Genomic DNA, 15,386 nt, shown 5'->3' with positions numbered 1-15,386 from the left:
TCCACATTCTCATCAATTTCTCTTTAAACTAAATATGAAAGGGTGTTTCCATCTCTCATCAGTCACAGAAGAATACAAACTAAAATGTAACCTTAAGGGTGCGTTAATGCAGAGAGATTTATCTGACAGATTTCTGAAGCCAAAGCCAGGAACAGACTTCAAACAGGGAACAGGTCATAAAAGGAAATACTCAGATTTCTCCTCTTTCCAAATCCATTCCTGGCTTTGGCTTCAATAATCTGTCAGATAAATCTCTCTGTGTAAATGCACCCTTACTGGTCCATATAAACAATGTATTGATCCAACATGGAGGGAATTCATATAAAAGACACTAATTTGGTCAGACAATGGGGGAGATTTATCAAACATGGTGTAAAGTGAAACTGGCTCAGTTGCCCCTAGCAACCAATCAGATTCCACTTTTAATTCCTCACAGACTCTTTGGAAAATGAAAGGTGGAATCTGATTGGTTGCTAGGGGCAACTGAGCCAGTTTCACTTTACACCATGTTTGATAAATCTCCCCCTATGTGTCTGTATTAGAGTTGAGCGAACGTCAAGCTCTTGGGTTTGTCCGAACCTGGCATGCAGCATGTGCTTAGCGGTGGCTGCTGTTGTTGTATGTAGGCCTAGGGAGTCCTAGAAAACATGGATACAGAATATGGCCTATGGTTGGATCCATGCTTTCCAGGACTCCCTAGGGCCGCATCCAACTTCAGCAGCCATCGCTGAGCAAATGCCGCACACTTGGGCTCGGAAGAATCCCAGCCTGCTCAAAGTCCGCTCAACTCTAATCTGTATTTAATACTAAGGCAAAGAGGGACATTTACTAAGGAGTCTAATGTGTGGGACTCTTCTAATGAGGATATATTAAAATGTAGCACTGCTTTAGTGAATGTATCTAAATAAGAAGTTGCAGAAAAATTTGTAAAAATTGCGCAAGCATATTCACCTGGTACTGACCACACATAGGCCTGCACCTGTTTGTGCGAATTTTTAAAAAGTCGCAAATAATAAATTGGGCACTAATCCCGAATTATGCAAACTTTTTGGTGAATACTCAAAACGGATTTAAAAAAAGTCGAATCTATAAAATATTCGCCCATCGAATACTGGTTCATAAAAAGAACTTAGACCAAAAATGGACGAAAAATCCAATTATTCACCTAAAAATAGGGGCAAAATCCTTAATAAATTGCCCCACAATTCTTTGCTCATATACCATAAATAGAACAGGTAAGTGAAACCAATCTTGTAAAGAAGACAATATCACATATACTAGATGGGGGCAGACTAAGGTAAATTATCACTAGACCGTGTACTAAACCGGTTGTTCATACGCTCAAACCAGACCAGAAAAAAATCCTAACAATGCACCCCATACAGCTCCCTGTGAACTGTCCCCTATACCCAGAGGGATAATGGCCCTGAAAAGGTTGGCCTTGCTTAAGAACCCGACTGGATGCTCTAGAATCCCCTATAACACTATGGGTTGCTTAGACTACCATATAGAGAAGCCACCTGGACATCACACCAATCAGAAGCAGCCAGAAATACAGATATCAGGGACACTAGTCCAATCTGTAATCCGATATATGGCAGAGGTATCCTCACCAAAGAGTCACTGTACATAGAAACACTGTGTGATTACAGGTACAGCAAAGTATGTGCACAAAGCAGGTCCCTACATGTTTCCCCGTTTACAGTTCATCAGGGGAGCAAGTAGTTTTAAGCCCAGATAGACACCCCATAGATAGATAAACAGCTAACCTGCAGATGAGGAGACATTGGGATAATGGTGGATACAGTGAGGACGGACCCGATGCTTAGATCAATGTGCAGTTATCCCCTGATGAACCGTGAAAGGTGAAACTCACAGGGAGTAACTTTCTGCATGTTGTGTTAGAAGGTGTATCCTTTGCTCTCCATGCATATCAGTAAGCCATGGGCGCTCATGACTCTGTCACTGATTACCCTTCTTTGTTGATGCACTTTTTGTAAGCACTAAGGGGAGATTTATCAAATATGGTGTAAAGTGAAACAGGCTCAGTTGCCCCTGGCGACCAATCAGATTCCACCTTTCATTTTCCAAAGAGTCTGTGAGGAATGAAAGGTGGAATCTGATTGGTTGCTAGGGGCAACTGAGCCATTTTCACTTTACATCATGTTTGATAAATCTCCCCCTTTAAATACCATGAATACTCTGCAGGAGCGGCCATTCTGGAGATAACATCATCAGTGTCATTGACTTCTGAATCTGGTTTTATGTTCTGGCTGATCATTAGTATTATCTGGAGATGACTATATGTCCATGGATGGGTTATATATTACTACACAGATGTCATGTGTCATATCTATACTATTTTATGTACATTGTGGAGTCAGCGAGCACATTACACAGTCACATATACGAGCGCTGCACACGCCTGCACCATTTACTCCATGTCTGCACATATAGAGATGAGCCCCAAAGTCTCCATGAAGAATCCGGGATCCAGACTAAGGCAGCGACATTCTTCTCATTTCGACTTCCTGAAACGCAGCGACTTTCTCAGCGACTCGAGACTCTTGTTGCCAAACTCGTTCTTCTAAACAAACAGAACTCTTCCCTCTGGTTTCTGATTTATGACAATGAGTCACGTCAGCCTTTACCCCAGAGGCAGCGGCCGCTCGGATCCCGCCACATTGGAGGAGATTTCACAGAGAATTCTGTACTGTCAGGAATTGTAGCCTCTCTATATACATGTAAACAGTATACGGTGTCCAGTCTGCTGAGACTACAACTCCCAGCATGCCCTGACAGACTGCAATCATATAGAGAGAATGCACAGGCCCACAGTACAACTGACCTCATTATAGAATCCTATAAGGTCTCTAGTGATCTAACTTTTTTTTTTTTTTTTTTGTATGACAGGAATCCAGGTTTGGGAAGAAGTCCAAACTTTTATGGCTGTGTTCACACCTGTGTTGGAGGTTTTGTTGGGTTCCTCCATTAGCGGTTCCATAAAAAATAGCACTAACTAATTCAAGTAAAATTCTGGACCCTACCTAAACCCCATAGACCCAGGTGAAGTCAGTAGGGTCTGATAGGTACCACGAGAGTCATGTACATGTATGATCCATGTACCTACAGCAGCAGGGACCATACCTTCATATAGGCACAGTATATAAAAGGTCCATGAAATGGGATCATAGTGGTATATAGTGTCCTGTAATATTATAATTATTAAGGATTTGGCCCCAGATCTCCTATAGAGGGTGCAGAGTATGCAAGTCTCAGAGAAAGAAGAGGAAATCTGCTTTTGATAAGCTTTATCCCTTTGTCCTCTCTAGGACCAGTTCCAGCTTTCTTTAAAAAAAAATAAAAAATTCGAAACGGATTTCTAAGGATCCTTAAAGGGGTAGTGCGGCGCTAAACAATTATTCACAAAATAACACACATTACAAAGTTATACAACTTTGTAATGTATGTTATGTATGTGAATGGCCCCCTTCCCCGTGTTTCCCCCCACCCACGCCAGACCCGGAAGCGTGATGCACTATACTCACCTGATTCATGTCGACCCCCGTCCGCCATGTTGGGACAATGATGTCATCTTCGGGCAGCCGGCTGAACCGCTCCATTCGTCCCTCGTGCCGGCCCCCCTCTGCCGCGTCATAACTGTGCTCAGTCGCGATTGGCTGAGCACAGTTATGCTCAGCCAATCGCGGCTGAGCAGCTGATGACGCAGCAGAGGGGCCAAGCAGATAATGTATGCTCGGGGCTGCGGGCGGGTGGGCATCCGGGGGGGTTAGAGGGGCTGCGGCCGGCGGCGGGGTGTTAAAGGAGCCGGGCCGGCGGGGGGTTAAAGTGGCCGGAACCAATGCACGCAGCGTATTCGCTGCATGTATGGGACCCGTTCACCTTCACAGTACAGGATGGGGAACTCCACTTTCTATTAAAAGTTATATAGATGTGTCTATACGATGTATTACCATATCTGTACGGTTCTGCCACAGTGGTAGCTGATTGACATACAGGAAGTGAAGAAAAGTTGCCTCTGTGCCAATCCACATTGTCTCCTGTTCCCTCTGCTCTTCCACCTTAGGAGACAAATCTTCCACGCCTCTGTCTCACATTGTGTGTCTTTGCTGATGATGCAGACAGGGGGCAGGGTGTGATGTCACAGGAGGCGTAGCTGGATCCCCAATCCCCTGAGTGATTCACCATCTCTGACCTGCCAGAAGCAGCTGCTGCAACTTCACTGATTGTGCAAAACTCTGCATGATGCAGCAACACAAGTAAATGATGCAAAAAGGCAGAGAGGATCAGAGCCGGTACTGCCAATCCCACCTGGGGAAAAAAACAAGGCATAAACAGTATATCCCATGTAAGATAGTATCGGATAAAGTCCTTATTGTGGGGCTCAACCTCAAAGATAAAAGATGTTTGATCATAATATGTGCGTGGAGGTGAAAATAAAAAAAAATAAAATTAAATACAAAAAGTTCTTTATTCCAATATCAGAGTTACAGGTAGAGAATACAGTGTGCTGTGTGGTGTTACAGGTAGAGAATACAGTGTGCTGTGTGGTGTTACAGGTAGAGAATACAGGGTGCTGTGTGGTGTTACAGGTAGAGAATACAGCGTGCTGTTACAGGTAGAGAATACAGGGTGTTGTGTGGTGTTACAGGTAGAGAATACATTGTGCTGTGTGGTGTTACAGGTAGAGAATACAGCGTGCTGTTACAGGTAGAGAATACAGGGTGTTGTGTGGTGTTACAGGTAGAGAATACATTGTGCTATGTGGTGTTACAGACAGAGAATACAGCGTGCTGTTACAGGTAGAGAATACAGGGTGTTGTGTGGTGTTACAGGTAGAGAATACATTGTGCTATGTGGTGTTACAGACAGAGAATACAGCGCTGTGTGGTGTTACAGGTAGAGAATACAGCGCTGTGTGGTGTTACAGGTAGAGAATACAGGGTGTTGTGTGGTGTTACAGGTAGAGAATACAGTGTGCTGTGTGGTGTTACAGACAGAGAATACAGCGTGCTGTGTGGTGTACAGGTAGAGAATACAGTGTGCTGTGTGGTGTTACAGGTAGAGAATACAGGGTGTTGTGTGGTGTTACAGGTAGAGAATACAGCGTGCTGTGTGGTGTTACAGGTAGAGAATACAGCGTGCTGTGTGGTGTTACAGGTAGAGAATACATTGTGCTATGTGGTGTTACAGACAGAGAATACAGCGTGCTGTGTGGTGTTACAGGTAGAGAATACAGCGTGCTGTGTGGTGTTACAGGTAGAGAATACATTGTGCTGTGTGGTGTACAGGTAGAGAATACAGTGTGCTGTGTGGTGTTACAGGTAGAGAATACAGTGTGCTGTGTGGTGTTACAGGTAGAGAATACAGTGTGCTGTGTGGTGTTACAGGTAGAGAATAAAGTATGCTGTGTGGTGTTACAGGTAGAGAATACAGAGTGCTGTGTGGTGTTACAGGTAGAGAATACAGCGTGCTGTGTGGTGTTACAGGTGGAGAATACAGTGTGCTGTGTGGTGTTACAGGTAGAGAATAAAGTATGCTGTGTGGTGTTACAGGTAGAGAATACAGTGTGCTGTGTGGTGTTACAGGTAGAGAATACAGCGTGCTGTGTGGTGTTACAGACAGAGAATACAGCGTGCTGTGTGGTGTTACAGGTAGAGAATACATTGTGCTGTGTGGTGTACAGGTAGAGAATACAGTGTGCTGTGTGGTGTTACAGGTAGAGAATACAGTGTGCTGTGTGGTGTTACAGGTAGAGAATACAGTGTGCTGTGTGGTGTTACAGGTAGAGAATAAAGTATGCTGTGTGGTGTTACAGGTAGAGAATACAGAGTGCTGTGTGGTGTTACAGGTAGAGAATACAGCGTGCTGTGTGGTGTTACAGGTAGAGAATACAGCGTGCTGTGTGGTGTTACAGGTGGAGAATACAGTGTGCTGTGTGGTGTTACAGGTAGAGAATACAGTGTGCTGTGTGGTGTTACAGGTAGAGAATACAGCGTGCTGTGTGGTGTTACAGGTGGAGAATACATTGTGCTGTGTGGTGTTACAGGTACAGAATACATTGTGCTGTGCGGTGTTACAGGTAGAGAATACAGCGTTCTTTGTGGTGTTACAGATACAGAATACAGTGTGCTGTGTGGGTGGGACCACAATGAAATGATAAAGTACTGCAAATAATTCAGTAACACAATGAAACTGCAATGTGTGAACACAGCCTAGATGTTCTGCAACAGATTTGGGCGGGAATAGGCAGGGTGGAGGACTGTGATGAAGTACTGAGGGAAAGCATTGCATTCTGGAACCTGTAGTACTGTGTACAACTGCTCAACCAGGAAGTAAAGCCACACAATAAAGAAACGTCCCCCCCCCAAAAAAAAACTAAACAAAAAAAAAAACAAATGGATTTTTGGTAGTTTCAAAACTGGAATAGATAGCAGGGCCGTTTCTAGTGGCGGGCGGGCCGGGCGACCGACAGTCTGGCCGCCCGCCCCATCTGCTGCCCAGATCGCCGCCACCCCGCCCGGCGTGCGCCCCCCAGGCCAGTCCCTCCAGGCAGCTGGATCTAGTACAATGAGCTTCCGGCACAGACTGTCACACACCTGCCCGGAAGCTCACTGCTGTAGCCCCGCAGCGCCTGGACTTCTCTCTTCTGTTTGGCAGTGGACATGTGACGTAATCACATGACTGCTGCTGAGGAGAGAAGTCCGGGCGCTGCGGGGCTACAGCAGTGAGCTTCCGGGCAGGTGTGTGGCAGGCTGCCTGTGCCGGAAGCTTACTGTACTTACAAGATTAGCTGCCAGACAGAGGGAGACGCTGCCGCAGGATCCAGGAGAGGTGAGTGTATTTTTTTTTCTTCTCATAACTGCTAGAATGTGGGGGCTACAATGGGGCCAATAGTATGGAAGGCTATACGGGGGGGGGGGGGGGGGGGGAAGCTACATGGGGGGAGGGCTATACTAAGGGGGGCTATTTGGATGGGGGGGCTACTCGGGGGGAGAACTATACTATGGGGGGCTACTCAGGGGGAGGGCTATACTATGGGGGCTACTTGGATATACTTTGGGGGGCTAGGCTATACTTTGGGGGTCTACCCGAGGGGAGGGCATTACTATGGGGGGCTACACAGTGGGTCTATACCATGGGGGGCTACACGGGGAGAAGGCTATCCTGTATGGGGCTATTACTATCTGTACTGCACAGGGGGATTAGTACTATAAGGGGGAACACTGGGGGGATTATTACTATAAGGGGGAGCACAGGGGGGATTATTACTATGGGGGGGCACTGAGGGATTATTACTATTGGGGGGCAAAGGGGATTATTTCTATGGGAGGGCACAGGGGGGATTATAACTATAGGGGGAAGCACAGGGGGGATTATTACTATGGGGATAGAGCACAGGGGGATTATTACTATGGGGGGAGCACAGGGGGGATTATTACTATGGGGGAGAACAGGTGGGATTATTACTATGGGAAAAGAGCACAGGGGGATTATTACTATGGGGGGAGAACAGGTGGGATTATTACTATGGGGATAGAGCACAGGGGGATTATTACTATGGGGGGAGCACAGGGGGGATTATTACTATGGGGCAGAGCACAGGGAGGGATTATTACTATGGGGGGAAGCACAGGGGGATTATTACTATATGGGGGCACAGCAGGGGATCCTACATACAGGGGGCAACCCACATACCTACTGACTTCACTGCACATGACACAAAAAAGTGGAAGTTGTTGTAAAAGTGCGGAGCCTAAGATGTTTGTCTGGCAGGTTCAGAAGAGATGAATTGTAGCTGCAAGAAATAATCATGGAGGTCTGGGCCAGAAGGAAAGGAAAAGAGAAGTGACGCCTCAGATCCAAGAAGACGTCACCTGTAAGTAACGGAATTACTTTTTTTTTTGGGGGGGGGGGGGGGGGCTTTTAGCAAGATTCGCCCTGTAGTCCAAATTACCTAGAAACGGCCCTGATAGATAGGTAAGTAATGCTATATGCTTCTGCAGACGTTTCCTTTTAATTCTCTATGGGGCCACTGAACAATATTGAGCGCTAAACTTAGAAACACTTAGTTGCCCTATAGGGAGTGAATGGAGCGCAGGCCATCGTGGTAGTGCAGGGACGATTGAGCTGTGCCATCCTGTGAAGGAAGGTGGTGAGAAGGGGAGGCATGCAGCGGCACACCTTGTTTTATTGGCACCACACCTCTCGCCCCAGAACGTCTCATGGCTGCTTCCATCTTTCCTCAAATGAAAATAAAACTTTTATCAGGAAAGATGAAAACATCTTCATTGTATGGAAACAAAACCGTTTTACACTAATATCCACAAATCTATCAGAATTCCCCACAGTACAAAACGGTGATCACCATCCCAGGTCCTGATAGTTGTGCACCATCTGGAGATACTGGATTACATGAAAAGTCAGGTAGGGTGGAGATGGTAAAGGGAATCTGTCCGGCATTTATCTACATTTTGGAAGCACAGACAGACATATGAATGGTACCAGGTGTCGCCTTGACCTTATCAGCTATCTAACGTCTAACACTGTCCACAGTTTGGAATGTAAATTGCAGCTGATAGATTCTGCTTAAGGGTAGCTTCACACGTGCCGTATATCTGCGTTTTTAACGCTGCGTTTTTTTATATGCGCGTTTTGATTTTCATATGAAAATCAAAATGCGCATGTAAAAAACGCAGCGTTAAAAACGCAGCGTTACGGTATGTGTGAAGCTACCCTAAAGTGGCTGTCCAACAAAAAAAAAAACAAGGTATGTGCTTGGGTTAGGCTTAAAAATATATAAAAAGAAAAACCTTAGGCTAGAGCTACACAATAATTTTGACTACGAGAGGTGTTACCTGACCACACATCACCACGTCGCTCTGCATGGACCATGCTGAATCAGGGCTTAGTTTACGGAGTGGGGCTTCAACCACAACCTGACAATTGCAAGAAATCAATCTAAGCCAAAATCACCATATAACTCTAGACCCAGGTCTGATTCATACTTAACATGCTACTGTACTGACACAGCTGTTTCAGTACAGTAGTGCAAAGATCTAAGTCCGGTCTGTAGCATGAAATCCATAAATAGGGTCCGTGCAGGGAATATGTGAATCAAGTCTTACTCATCTACCCTGATCCCCTGCTGTTTGTGTTTCATGGTGCCTGGTTTCAGCTCAGCAGTGCTTCCTTTTTTTTTTCCAGAACACAGAAAGCACCTGCTTAGCCTATCACTGCCCTAGCAGGGTACATAGCAGAGGTGGAGAACAGTGCAGTACATGTAGAACAGGTTGAGAGCAGTACAGTACATGTAGTACAGGTAGAGAGCAGTACAGTACATGTAGTACAGGTAGAGAGCAGTACAGTACATGTAGTACAGGGATAGAACCATGCAGTACAGTACATGTAGCACAGGTTGAGAGCAGTACAGTACATGTAGTACAGGTAGAGAGCAGTGCATTACATGTAGTACAGGGATAGAACCATGCAGTACAGTACATGTAGCACAGGTAGAGAGCAGTGCAGTACATGTAGTACAGGTAAAGAGCAGTACAGTACATGTAGCACAGGGATAGAACCATGCAGTATAGTACATGTAGCACAGGTAGAGAGCAGTGCAGTACATGTAGTACAGGGATAGAGCCATGCAGTACAGTACATGTAGCACAGGTAGAGAGCAGTGCAGTACATGTAGTACAGGTAGAGAGCAGTACAGTACATGTAGCACAGGGATAGAACCATGCAGTATAGTACATGTAGCACAGGTAGAGAGCAGTGCAGTACATGTAGTACAGGGATAGAGCCATGCAGTACAGTACATGTAGCACAGGTAGAGAGCAGTGCAGTACATGTAGTACAGGTAGAGAGCAGTACAGTACATGTAGCACAGGGATAGAACCATGCAGTATAGTACATGTAGCACAGGTAGAGAGCAGTGCAGTACATGTAGTACAGGGATAGAACCATGCAGTACAGTACATGTAGCACAGGTAGAGAGCAGTGCAGTACATGTAGTACAGGTAGAGAGCAGTACAGTACATGTAGTACAGGGATAGAACCATGCAGTACAGTACATGTAGCACAGGTAGAAAGCAGTGCAGTACATGTAGTACAGGTAGAGAGCAGTGCAGTACATGTAGTACAGGGATAGAACCATGCAGTACAGTACATGTAGCACAGGTAGAGAGCAGTACAGTACATGTAGTACAGGTAGAGAGCAGTACAGTACATGTAGTACAGGGATAGAACCATGCAGTACAGTACATGTAGCACAGGTAGAGAGCAGTACAGTACATGTAGCAAAGGTAGAGAGCAGTACAGTACATATAGTAAAGCAATAGGGCCAGGTACTACTCCCTAGGTGTACTACATGTACTGTTTTGCTATTTACCTGCTTTACCTGTATTGTAGAGACCTTTAACTGTACTTCATGCCCGTCACAGTTTTTTTTTTACCAATACGATATGTAGTATATTGTACGGCACTCTTGGTCACCCACTGGAGGTGGCTTTATTTTTACCATATGTACGTTCCGTCCACAGGATATGCCATAAATATCTGATGGCTGTGCGCACAGGGTATTTCATCACCCACCAGCAGCTCTTCCTCTTATATGTTAAGTCTTGTTGCTTCTTCTTTATTAGTTTTGTGCAGTTTTAATCTTCAGTCATTTGATTTCCCACATGACACTCAAACTCCCCCTCCAAGCATCGTATCAGTCAGTATATACAGACAAACACTAAAAACAAGTCACATTCATAGCGCACACTGACAGGCACCTCCCAGGTCTATCGAGCAGATGATCCACCATATCAGCTACATCATTATCATCCCCCCAGGGTGGGTGTCTTCAGGGGTCTCTGGTCTACAAATGTTGTCACTAGATCTTAAGGAATCCACAGCGATGGACAACACTGCACAATACGTTCATTGTTGTTGCTGTTCCATAAAGGCGCTCATTTCTAAGGTTTTTACAGCTAGGCCTAAAAATATCACAGACCTGTCCGGTCTGTGATGATAAGGAGGAGGCTGCTGTAAAGTGATCTGTACAGCATTAGGCTATGTTCACACTGCGTATATGTCCGGCCGCATATTTTCGCGGCCGGACATATACGCGTTAAACTCCGGCCGGGGATTTACGCTACTTGCGGCCGGCTACGTACGAAGCGCGAACTTACGCCCGCAGTCTACTTACGCTTCCCGAGCGCCCTACGCAGCGATCTGACAGCGGTCTTTTACTTGGAAATCTTTGCCTAGCCCCGGACACCCCACAAAACCTTTTGGATCGGCACAAAAAGATGACAAAATGAATAAATCACCACTACGTACGGGACCGCATGTTACGCTACGGGCGTAAGTTACGGCATTTTCGTCCTCAAACAATGGTCTGGTTCATTTTTTACGCGGCGCATACGATCCGGGCGTAAGTTCTTACGTAGTGTGAACTGTGCCGCCGTACAACGTATACTTTCCATTGTACGCAAACTACGTAAGTCTCCGGCCACTTATTCACGGAACGCGCTACGTCCGGAGACTTACGTAGTGTGAACGTAGCCTTACAGTGAAAGCCGACACCAGTATATAGGGAAGACAATAGATGAAGCTCACAGCTGAGCCTTCCCCTCCCTGTGGAATGACCTCTTCAAAGGTCATAGAGTATGCCCAGTAATGTTTCCCATTCATTTCAATGGCAGTCCACATGTAAATGAAGCTTGCTGTAAAACCTATCACTAAATGCTGTCAGCTCTGACAAGATGGCAGCCCCTCATGAAATTGTACAAAAAAAAGAGAAAGAAAAATATAAATTACAATCAGAAAAAAATAAACATTAGAATTTTTTTTTGTCTCTAAACAGTAAAAATAAATCAAGATGGGATCAATTTTATGTGTCACTTTCCTTTATGTAGATATTTTCTAAGCTTCCACTGAATGTCCCCAAATTGTATACATCGGGGGATCTCTGACTGCTTCTTGGTAGTGCTCCAGTTTACGTTATCCTTAAAGGGATTGTGCTGATATGGTTCCCTCCAGCAAAGTATAGAGCTTTACATGCAGCAAGGGGGATTGTGGGAAAGTGTCTGTGGTGTTGCCTGGCAACTGCGGGGTCACAAATCAGAGAGGAAACCAGGAAGTGATCAGATGCAGACAGTAGAAAAATGGTAGTGATGTACTAAAAACAACACTTGTTCTCCACAACATGCTGCTCTGTGGTGAGGCTATGCATAAGGTGGCTGACATGGAGGAGCATGTGACCATGCCCCGCCTCCAGTGTCCTCCATAGGCATATACAGGCTCAGTGGTGGACACTGGGGGGTGGGGCATGATCACATGTTCCTCCATGTCGGCCATCTTATGGACAGATTCACCACAGAGCAGGACAGCACAGCCTGTAGGAGGTGTATGATTTTAGCTCTTTGAGGTACACAGGGAGCTGCTGTCAGTAAGTGCTGTGATTACACTTACTAAAACTGGACACTGAACTATTTTACTATAAAGTGGCCAACCCCTTTAACCACTTGAAAGATTTATACTTGTTGTCAGGGATTGGGGACATTATATTCAAGGATAAAGAACAGCCATTATACATAATCCTTACATATAGCAATGGATGACATTTGACTGGTTGCTATGGGTAACTCCTCAGTTTCCTTCTTACCGCCTGACATCTTGTCCTCACTGGATGGATAGTCGTTTATTGGAGCCTCATGGAAATAATGAGAGAAAACGGAAGATTCCAGAATATAAGATGTCGGCAGCCTCAGTAGTGACTTACGCCGGGTATGTCGGATGCTACATGATCACAGCGACTAAGAGATCATGGATCCAAGACCAGCACAGATAAACCAGTCACAAGCCATGATCTGATTGTTTGCTATGGGCAACAGCTCCAATATGAGGAATAGAAGAACATGGAGAGGTCAATAACACAGGAACATAAAAGTCATGGAAATCCTAGAGCGCTAACAATGTACGATGATAGTGGAAATGATGGGGAGGGTCATGAAAAAAATAATCAAGATGCAAGATGAAACAGTCAAGATGGAACTGCTGAAGATGAGCACAAACCATTATGCTGGATCATGGTGGTTTGGGTGTCGTTGCTGCCTCAGTCAGGATGTTATGTACGATGGTGGCCCCTTGGTAAATGCTATAGGTACAGGTGGAGGAGGGCACTGTGATGGTTCTAATGAACCCATAGAAGGACCACTCATGATGTTCTTGTTGGCTTGTGGGAGCTTCTGGTATGGCTATGAGCAGGCTGGGGCAGGGGAGATGTTCTGGTACGGCTATGAGCAGGCGGGGGCAGGGGAGATGTTCTGGTACGGCTATGAGCAGGCGGGGTCAGGGAAGATGTTCTGGTACGGCTATGAGCAGGCGGGGGCAGGGGAGATGTTCTGGTACGGCTATGAGCAGGCGGGGTCAGGGAAGATGTTCTGGTACGGCTATGAGCAGGCGGGGGTAGGGGAGATGTTCTGGTACGGCTATGAGCAGGCGGGGTCAGGGAAGATGTTCTGGTACGGCTATGAGCAGGTGGGGGCAGGGGAGATGTTCTGGTACGGCTATGAGCAGGCGGGGGTAGGGGAGATGTTCTGGTATGGCTATGAGCAGGCGGGGCAGGGGAGATGTTCTGGTACGGCTATGAGCAGGCGGGGGCAGGGGAGATGTTCTGGTACGGCTATGAGCAGGCAGGGGCAGGGGAGATGTTCTGGTACGGCTATGAGCAAGCGGGGGCAGGGGAGATGTTCTGGTACGGCTATGAGCAGGCGGGGGCAGGGGAGATGTTCTGGTACGGCTATTAGCAGGCGGGGGCAGGGGAGATGTTCTGGTACGGCAGGAAACTTTAATGGCCATTGCTCACCCACCATCTCACACCCAATGGCGTTCCTTACACAACTTTTTTTTTATACTGTCCTTTGCCTCTGCAGTGCAGTTTTGGTCATTTTTGAATCTTGGTGGTGCTTTCACACTCGTGGTAGCATAAGACGGTGTCTACAACCCACACAAGTGGCTCAGGTAGCGCAGCTCATGCAGGATGGAACATCAATGGGAGCTGTGGCAAGAAGGTTTGCTGTGTGTCAGTGTAGTGTCCAGAGGCTGGAGACGCTACCAGGAGGCTGGCTAGTTCACCAGGAGACGTGGAGGAGGCTGTAGGAGGGCAACAACCCAGCAGCAGGACCGCTACCTCCACCTTTGTGCAAGGAGGAACAGGAGGAGCACTGCCAGAGCCCTGCAAAATGTCCTCCAGCAGCCACAAATGTGCATATGTCTGCACAAACGGTTAGAAACCAACTCTATGAGGAAGGTATAAGGGCCCGACATCCACAGATAGGGGTTGTGCTCACAGCCAAACACCGTGCAGGACGCTTGACATTTGTCAGAGAATTCACCACTGAATCTGCTCTTCACAGATGAAAGCACGTTCACACTGAGCTCATGTGATAGACGTGACTAGGGATGGTCCGAACCGAGTTCGGTTCGGGTTCGTACAAACCCGAACCCTCGGTAATGACTCCCGCTGTCTGCCCGCTCCGTGGAGCGGGCGGATCCAGCGGGAGGACCGCCTGGAAAACTGGGATACAGCCATAGCCAAAGGCTGTATCCCAGTTTTCCAGGCGTTACTCCCGCTGTATCCGCCTGCTCCACGGAGTGGGCAAACAGTGGGAATCTGCTGCCGAGCGTTCGGGTTTGTACGAACCCGAACCTCGGCATGTTCGGACCATCCCTAGACGTGATGAGAGTCTAGAGACGCTGTGGTGAGCGATCTGCTGTCTGCAACATCCTTCAGCATGAACGGTTTGGCAGTGGGTCAGTAATGGTGTGGGGTGGCATTTCTTTGGGGGGCCACACAGCCCTCCATATGCTGCCAGAGGTCGCCTGACTGACATCGGGTACCGAGACCCTCCGAGCCCTTATGAGACCATATGCTGGTGCGGTTGGCCCTGGGTTCCTCCTAATGCAGGACAATGCTAGACCTCATATGGCTGGAGTGTGTCAGCAGTTCCTGTTAGATGAAGGCATTGAAGCTATGGATTGGCCGCCCGTTCCCCAGACTTAAATCCGATTGAGCACATCTGGGACATCATGTCTCCTCCATTTCACCAACGTCATGTTTCATCACAAACTGTCCAGGAGTTGCCGGATGCTTTAGTCCAGGTCTGGGAGGAGATCCCTCAGGAGACCATCCACCACCTCATCAGGAGCATGCCCGGGCCTTGTAGGGAGATCATACAGACACCTCATCAGGAGCATGCCCGGGCCTTGTAGGGAGGTCATACAGCCACCTCATCAGGAGCATGCCCGGGCCTTGTAGGGAGGTCATACAGACACCTCATCAGGAGCATGCCCGGGGCCTTGTAGGGAGG

Source organism: Dendropsophus ebraccatus, chromosome 10, assembly GCF_027789765.1.
Source record: "Dendropsophus ebraccatus isolate aDenEbr1 chromosome 10, aDenEbr1.pat, whole genome shotgun sequence".
NCBI lineage: Eukaryota > Metazoa > Chordata > Amphibia > Anura > Hylidae > Dendropsophus > Dendropsophus ebraccatus.
Note: the sequence above shows the minus strand (reverse complement) of the source record.